The 6,620-nt window shown below is 31.4% G+C and overlaps 1 long non-coding RNA gene across 1 annotated transcript; it reads left to right on the top strand.

Annotated features, from left to right (window-relative positions):
• The first annotated feature begins 2,795 nt into the window (after positions 1 to 2,795).
• On the top strand, positions 2,796 to 5,522 carry LOC143224332 (uncharacterized). The gene is made up of 3 exons (XR_013013338.1): positions 2,796 to 2,942; positions 4,676 to 4,921; positions 5,387 to 5,522. It is a non-coding gene; the product is annotated as an uncharacterized LOC143224332 (long non-coding RNA).
• Positions 5,523 to 6,620: the final 1,098 nt, after the last annotated feature.

Raw genomic sequence — 6,620 nt, 5'->3', positions numbered from 1 at the left:
AAATCTCTTTTGAGAAAGTGTTCATTTTTCTTAATGTTTCTAAATGAGGTATGGATACTGCGTTTAATAATTAATAGCATAAACATCTGCACATAGGTCGTCAATTCTACAAGTATCCTAAAATACGAATTGATTCACTAGGTGTAACAACTGACAGTTATGGGTGCTTATAGAAATAAATTATATTTAAAATTCTGTAGTTTCTATTTTCTAATGTTATCTATTGAACAACACGAGCATAATAAACTAAATAGGCGACTTAGTAAAGGCCAGTGACCTACTGACATCTGGATCTCTCCGATCAATTGTTTAATGTTTACTCGTGCTGAGTACAGCGATAGTAGACCACGAGACATCCTTTCAGATACAACAAAACAAACACTAAACAGTTATGTAATGGATATTTCACTGTTTTAAGGTTTAAATGATTGGAGACTATAAACGAGTTAGATATAACTTATTTTAATTTATGTTATAGATGTTTGCCTATAACAATTTATCCCCATGTGTGATATTAGTTTGAGTAAAATATATTTATAAGATTCGTTATAAGTGGTATCTAGAGGAATAATATGTCATCTATTTACGTATATATCTTAACCAGTTTGATCTTTATCCACTAGAGGTGATGAAACCCTCGATTTTGGAGTTTTAAATCATTATCTCTTCCAATGTTACTCTGTTTGACCATCATTGTTTTAATTATCATTTATCTTTTATACAACATTTTACCAGCAACAGAAGAATAATGATTTGATTGATATCTGTATCATAGAGAAATACCCGTTTTCAAAATAGCTTTGAAGAGTAAAATTCTTTGTTTGTTCTGCTCAACTGGAATGTTGAAAACTGAAACCATGTTTTGAAAGTTAGAAGTCTCCAAACTAATCATAGTTCCAGTGGGGAGCGGTGTTGGGTTCGTAACGTTTTTGTCCAGTTTTTATTACAATAAATATGATATCAATATATGAATTATTTTAGGTTTTACAAAATGTGCTTATATTTACAGGATAATAAGTACAATCTAAAGAAGGTTATGTTAATATAAATGTTTAATTGGTGGTAATATAAAGGTTGTCTTACTTTCAGGTTTAAAAAGCACCGATTATTATTCAGTTTTAGAAAATTATATTTTTCACTTTGTGTCATTGATTTTGAAACTTATAGATTAGAACCTAACCAAAACTCAACTTATGAACCTTAGATGAAATCTTTCCTTTACCCAAGATGGAGACATTTGTTGAGTCATTCATACTTCATGATATATATGAGGCATATAGAGTATATATTTCATAGATTGCAGGACAGAGCATAATGTAAAATCCATAACCTCGTATAAAAAAGTATATACATTAGAAAAACTGAATACTTCTCTCTGTTTTACTGTCGTCTAGGCTTACGTAACCCTAATCCAAAGACTGATGATAAGCCTGAACTTAGTTGTTTTACAAACTAAACACAAACAACAAATAATAATTCATACTAACTAAAAATTATAGAATTACTAAAATAAGTTTAGTAGCTTCTCTCAAATATAGCCATGAAATGTTTTATTTTCTAATGCTTGGTGTAACGTCTTTGATCAACATATGATGATATACATAGGAGAACAAATACCAATAATGATACGAGTGATTTAAAACTTTCGTAACAATGTATTTAATATCGCAAGACGGACGTGACTGAGTGATAAACGGTTATGGTCTTGAAATGGGATGATTCGTGGTTCGCTATCCGTTACTTACCAAAATGGTCTGCAGTTAGGGGCTCTTTTATAGAGTTGGTCACATATTTCCATTTCTCACAGAAAAGTATGCCTGGAGTTGGCGGCGAGTTTTGTTGCCTTCCCTTTAGTTTATCAGACTAGACACAGAGACCCTTCTCTTATAAGATATTAAAAAATCTTCAATAATTTTTTTGTTATTTACTAGAATGAGACTGGTAACAAATTTGATCATATATTTATTTCGTAAAGATCTGACATATCAAGTTATACATTCATTGTACACCATAAGACTGAACACATCTAACACATAAACGTGCACACGAACATTGCTCAAATCAGAAATAGACGAGTCCTTTTATGTAGTTGTTTACATATATAATGTAATATGTTTATGTATACGTATTATGTTAATACACATAAAGAGAAATGAAACTATTAAAATAACCAGATAAAATTATCAACAGTACATCCTTTCTTTAACATCACAAACTAGTCTTCCTAGCAATTTAAATGTGTAGAGGAACAACCTACGTAAATAATAGTGTAGTTTAAACGGCTACCAATATATGTCACTTACGTACGATTCAATAAATAAATTCAAGCGCAATTTTTGAATGAACAAAATATATATTCTTTGATTTTTGTTAAATTTCTGTTGTTATAACTGAGAAGATTGGAAGTGTCAAATGATTGGTAGAATTTAAACCAATCAGAGAGCTGTGATATTTAATACCTATAAGTATTATATGATCTGATATATCAGGGCTCGAGTTGAACGACATGATTGTAAAAATTGTTATCAGTTAAAACTTGTACTACCAGTCAGCTGTTGCTTAGATTATTTTGTTTTTCCACATACAAATATATTTAATACGTTAACATTAGTTAGTGTTTGTAAATCTTGTTATATCGGGGAACTGAAAATAAACCTTAAAAAATAAATTATGAATATTTGAAAGAAAACGAGAAAAACAAAATAAGGTAAACAATAAAAATGCCTTTAAAACTGACTCTAGGTATTCGTATACTATTTTCATTAATAAATACATTAGATAACTATCAATAATTTCTCTCAAAAAATATGTTTAAGAACTTCCTGTGAACGTTCTCGGCGAATAGTATAAAAGGAGGTTTGTTGTACCCAAGCAGGTATTATCGAGTTGTTTGAGAAAACGAGAGAGTTTGTTTGGTTAGTGCTAAAAAGATGAAGTTCACTGTAAGTATATGTTAATAACAGTAGTTATCTAGATATACTAAAATATATGTACTTATTCAATTCATTAACTAAGTGTAACAGACTATTATTTTATTTTAGGATTTAGATTCATTCAATTAACTCTCTTTGAAACGAAAGTATAATTAGGCTTAATACGGATTACACAAAATAACTTGTGTTGATATGACTTTTCATCTGTAAATAAATATTGGATTAAAACAATTCTCTAAAGTAAAATTAAGCAACAACAGCATTCCACGTCAAATCTAAATATTTCACTCAATTAAAAATGTTAGTGAAGAAAAATCGTGTTTTTATCTTTTTGGTAAGAACAAAGTAACACAATATGATATTTTGTTCTGAACACATTTTATAGCCCCTCAATTTACCGTTGTGGTTTGGAAAACCAACACAAATAAGGACCAATTTGGTTTAAAAATACGGAAGTCATAACATTTAATATTTTCTTTACCATGTGAACCATAAAAATTGTTTAAAATTTATTATGTTGAAGTTATCTTAATATTAAAAGCTTTCTGCACTACCTAATTGGACTTGATAAACTAGAGGGAAGTGTTTAACACCTGCCACCGTAAACACGTGATCTGTTGAAATGAGTGTGTGTGTTTTTCTTGGAGCAAAGCCACATAGGGCTATCTGCTCAGCCCACCGAGGGGAATCGAACCCCTGATTTTAGCGTTGTAAATCCGGAGACATACCGCTGTACTAGCGTGGGAATGTTGAAATAAAATGGCGGGTTTCATGGCTATCTTTATAAACATCCTCAACCTTAATTTGAGAAAGTGTTTATAAATATATATATTATTTTTATTGGTAACAGGTCGTGAATCATGTATCAAGGATCCACAGTCCAGTGTACTGACAACTCTGACGCACTGCCTGAAAGAACATTCAATCTTTTTTTCCCATGTTCATGACCACAAGCCACACTCTAGTCATGTTCATGACCACAAGCCACACTCCAGTCATTTGTTTGAATTTTTAAAGTTTAGGAGTGCACGAGTGAAAAGAAAATCAAATATTCATAGAGAGTATAATACGTAGATACAAGAATGTAACCTACGGTTCATTTGTTAATAATACTTCATAAAAAACAAATGTGACGAAGTGGTTAGCGGGGAGAGATTACGAATGAGAGAAACCAGGCGTGTGTCTCGCTAGTATAAAATCACATTTAGTACTTTAAATTAGTGGATGTGTAATGAGTGTGACAGTCAAATTTTAATATTTGATGATAGTAGTCCAACAGCAGTAGATATAGTACTTTAGCTGTTTTCTCTCCAGTTCAATATTAGGAATGGTTAGTATCATAAAAACCTTGGAAGTTTTTCATGAATATCTGATATTAAAAATAACAACAGTAAGTAATTCACTTTAAACTGAACACCATCCTAACCTGGTGTGAAGATTATTAGCCTCATTTCATACGAAAGGAAACACGATACGTAAATAAAATGTTGCACTAAATAGTTTATAAGTCGTTAAACATCAATTCAACATCTTATCTGTGAAACTACAGCCTACATTAGTAACATTAAATCAATTCCCTAGTGGCATATTGGACCGTTTGTGGACTTAAAACTCTTGCAAATTGATTTTGATACTCGTGGTGTGAAGAGAATAGGTAACTGTTTATGTTGCTTTGTGCTTAACCACAAACAAACAAATGTTAAAGTCACTTGTGTTTCTAAATACGAATTATATTCTTTCAGCTTGTCATCTGTGTTGTCTTATCCCTTGTTGCTACAAGCTTGGCTGGGTATTATGGAGGACTTTTAGGTTATAGAGGTGTTCTTGGCGGTGGATATGGAAGTTATCTTGGCGGTGGGTATGGAAATTATCTTGGCGGTGGGTATGGAGGTTATCCTGGCGGTGGGTATGGACACGGAATTCACGGTGTCTACTGTCCTTGGGCTTATCCCGTTTACCCTCATTACGGTGGTTATTACCACTAAATGGTTAGTTCATTAAATATTTAATTAATAATTATAAGGGTTATATCTACTTTGTCTTACAACAGGAGGATGTATGATATTGAAATATTGTACGAATTTATTTGATATAAATAACAAAACTGACGTTGTGAAAGCAATGTGTTAAAATACCAAAGCCTTTTTTTATTTTTATTTCACGATATTTATATTTTAATAAACCGTCACCACTAGAATAGTTTGTAAGTAACATTTGTATCTGTAGGTTTGATATAACATAAGTTCAGGTTAATCACTGTTATTATTAATGTAGATAAATACTGACAAGGGGGAACTTAGAATTGTTTAATAAGTGTGATTGTTAATCTAGAGATTTAAGAAGTAAAACGATACTTAAATGAAGTGACATGTGATAATAAAATTGACTGTCGTTTCTTGTTCTGTTATAACTCAATCGAACAACTTTGTACTGACAGACTCTTTACTTTCCAGGATGTAAGGAAAGTGGCCAACGAAAAGAGCCGTTTACATGTTCGTCGCATCAAACAAGATAATCAAGTTGTGAATTCGAATTACTGTACTATGCATTTCTTTTGTAAATTTACACTAGTAAATAAATGTTTTGAAATGAAAACTGTTTTATGATTTTTAACCTAGGCTTAACATACGCTTAAGGCATAATGAACACATCCGTCTGAGTACAGTATACTGTTGTTCATTGTCCTTAAAGGGTAGTCGGGAACTTTGTGTGTGAGTTTGTAACAGAACAAAGTTCATGATAAACATCTGCCAATAGGAGAACCATAGTGGTTTATATGTTACATTTCTCTCAGATGAAAACATTCGTATAGCAACACTGTTGGTTGACAAAAGAACAAAAGAAAGGATGGCATGGTGCTCTAAGTAAAAGTTAATAAATTCAGATAGTCTCATATTTAGAACACTATCGGTATCCACAATAACACCCACAAGAGAATTATGACCATAGTGTTCACTGGTAAGGTGAAGACGATGATTACATAACAAACTTAACACAATCCCCGAAACACAAACACACATCAAAGAAAAACAAGATAGAACGAAATAAAGTTCTTTCTAGTGTTTTGTGCTGTTAATAAGATAATACTTATTATTTTGGATGGTAATGTTCACATACACATATACCAGGAGGATTGTAGTCAGTTTGTAAAGGTAACTGGTCTATCAATAACCTTGTTTTGCTTCCCAGAAGCTGTTTGAGATAGAAATTGTAGTTCAGGGTAACACTGTATAACCATAAGCACGAGATTAAATACGAGGGTTGAGAAAACAAGTATTTAATGGGAACAAACTTCAATATAAACGGTCAGTATATCTCTGTAAATATTAATTTATTGGAGGAAACCTAAACGTATGAAAGCCACGTCATAAAATTTAGTTTTGTACAACTTACAATAGTGGGAGTATTCTGTATATACGTAACTATGTATGTGACTGAAATAATAAAACAGTTTGACGTTATTTATTTGATCACATAATTTTATAAAATAATTCCATACTTCGGATATCGAAGACTCAAGAATTATAAAATACTTACCATGTGTACAACAACCATTCCTTTATCAAGGAACACAATTTTAAATACAAGCACTTTATTCACAAGAATAACATAACTTCACTAGAACTGTACGTGAGGGTTTAGTTATATCTTTATTGATGTAAATTATAAATACAGTTCTTATAACGG

Source organism: Tachypleus tridentatus, chromosome 8 (genome assembly GCF_004210375.1).
Source record: "Tachypleus tridentatus isolate NWPU-2018 chromosome 8, ASM421037v1, whole genome shotgun sequence".
Taxonomy (NCBI): Eukaryota; Metazoa; Arthropoda; class Merostomata; order Xiphosura; family Limulidae; genus Tachypleus; species Tachypleus tridentatus.
The sequence above is the reverse complement of the archived record's forward strand: the minus strand, read 5'-3'. Positions and strand labels throughout refer to the sequence as shown.